Source organism: Crocuta crocuta, unplaced genomic scaffold, assembly GCF_008692635.1.
Source record: "Crocuta crocuta isolate KB4526 unplaced genomic scaffold, BGI_CrCroc_1.0 scaffold1230, whole genome shotgun sequence".
NCBI lineage: Eukaryota > Metazoa > Chordata > Mammalia > Carnivora > Hyaenidae > Crocuta > Crocuta crocuta.
The window spans coordinates 28,386-30,885 of NW_027529609.1; the positions used below are offsets into that span (position 1 = coordinate 28,386).

The following is a 2,500-nucleotide window of genomic DNA, read 5'->3' on the forward strand; positions in this document are numbered from 1 at the left end:
GTGTATGCAGTGCTACATTTTTTTCTCTTGCAAGTGAAACACAGGCTTTGATTCCAAATGGTTTTGTGACTAAGGTTTTGATAAAAGCATCTAACATTTTGTGTATAGATGGGGCTATTTACAAATTTGAATTGTCTACCATCAAAGCGAGTAAGGTTAAAAAAATTGTAAAGTTTTATAGGGAAACCAGCCAGGGAAAAGTGATACAAACAGACAAGGAAAAGGAAGCAAAACATATAAGGTAGTTATCTAATGTTCAGTATGAAAAAGAATGCTTAATTTGGTCAAGCACAGCGTTGCTATAATGGTTATGAGTCACTAATAGTTACTAAGCATCTGATAGTTAAGGTTCTGGTTAAGCACTACTTATGTACACAATATCACTTAATTTTCTTTTTTTTTCTTTTTTTAATATTTATTAATTTTTGAGAGAGAGAGAGAGAGCACACAGGCAAATAGTGGAGGGTCAGAGAAAGGAGACAGAGGATCTGAAAGGGGCTCTGCACTGACAACAGAAAGCATGATGTGAAGCTTGAACTTATAAGCAATGAGATCATGACCTGAGCCAAGGTCAGATGCTTAACCTGCTGAGCCACCCAGTCACCCTCTTTTTTAATATTTATTTATTTTGAGAGACAGCATGTGAACACATGCATGAGTAGGGAAGGAGTAGAGAGAGGGAGAAAGAGAGAATCCCAAGCAGGCTCCACGCTGACAGTTTGTCTTGCATTCTATCAGGATGGTAGGATTCCATCTCACGAACCATGAGATCATGACCTCAGTCAAAATCAAGAGTTGGGTGCTTAACCGACTGAGCCATCCAGGCACCCCCATGTCACTTAATTTTCACAACAAATGTACAAGGAAGTTATTTTCAGATAAGAAAACACTAACTTAGATCAAATGACTATTTTTACATAATCACTAATACGTGGTACTGTCAGAATTTGAACCCAAGACTTCTGACTCCAGAGCCCATACTCCTAACCAGTACATTTTATGGATCTGTCAGCTAATAGCATAAATCAAATTACCTCTGGATGCAACACATTCANAAATTTTTACAGTGCACAGGTGAACACAAATGAACATGGCTCCTGAGAGGAGCTGAAATGAAAAAATGATCAAAAGCTAGACTTAAGCTGACATGCACGTGCTAACAATCTGATCTGTTTAAAGATGAGTGAAGCGGCTTCAGAACATAGTGAATTCCCATCAGGTGGGGGCTTTCCACACAGGGTGGATGAACAAATACTTTGTAGATCAAACTGGATTGTGTTAGGGGTTCCTGGGTGGCTCAGTGGTTGAGCGTCTGACTTTGGCTCAGGTCATGATCTCGTGGTCGGTGAGTTTGAGCTCAGCATTGGGCTCTTTGCTGACAGCTCAGAGCCTGGAGCCTGTTTCAGATTCTGTGTCTCCCTCTCTCTCTGCCCCTCCCAGCTCATGCTCGCTCTCTCTGTCTCTGAAAAATAAATAAACGTTTAAAAAAAAAAGTCAGGCAGTATTTCTGCAAATACAAATTATTGCTTACCCATGAGTCCGTATGGCAGGGAACACGTAAGTATAAAAGCCAAGGAGGTGCGGTTTACTCGAGACCATCACGGAGAATGCTCACCACACCAGGCTAAGAGCTTTGTAGATTCTAAGGGTGCCATTTTCTGCTAGAAGGAATATCATGCCCAAAGGTAATGGTGCAGATAAGAATAAATTCTGAAAAACATCAGGCTGCCACCATTACCAGCAGGGCAGTGCAAAAGGAAAGAGAGGGGAGACCCGGGCTGCACTTGGCTGCCAGCACCTGAGTCCTGGGGCCCACATAGATGACCTTACAACTATAAAAGAGGACTCCTTCCAACAGCCTGTTAAAACATGACAAAACAAAAATCAAAAAAACAATAAAACAAAAAAACAAAAAACAAAAACAAAACAAAACAAAAAACAAAAAAACATGATGAACCACTCTGAAGTTTTAGGTATGCAAAGATATGCCTTAGCCAAAAATATTAAAAAGCATTACCAGAAACTGGCATTGAAGTGGCATCCAGATAAAACTCATGAGAACAAGAAGCAGAGATAGAATTCAAACTAGTAGGGGCGCCTGGGTGGCTTAGTCGGTTAAGCGTCCGACTTTCGCTTAGGTTATGATCTCACGGTTTGTGGGTTCGAGCCCCGCGTCGGGCTCTGTGCTGACTGCCAGCTCAGAGCCTGGAGCCTGTTTCAGTCTGTGACTCCCTCTCTCTCTGACCCTCCCTTGCTCATGCTGTCTCTCTCTCTCTCTCTCCTAGAAATAAATAAAACATTAAAAAAAAAAGAATTCAAACAGGTAGCTGAGGCAAAGGAGGTGTTATCAGGTGCTAAGAAATGAGACCTCCATGACAAGTATGGCAAAGAAGGGTTAAAGGTGAAGGTAGAGGTGGAAGTCATTTTGACAATCCATTTGACTTTGGCTTCGCATTCCATAACTCACATTTTGCCTTCAGGGATTTTTTTTTTTTTTTTT

At 41.1% G+C, this 2,500-nt stretch overlaps 1 pseudogene; it reads left to right on the forward strand.

Annotated features, from left to right (window-relative positions):
* Positions 1 to 1,948: 1,948 nt before the first annotated feature.
* The window catches only part of LOC144229838 (dnaJ homolog subfamily B member 6-like), a 906-nt pseudogene continuing 354 nt past the window's right edge, over positions 1,949 to 2,500 (forward strand).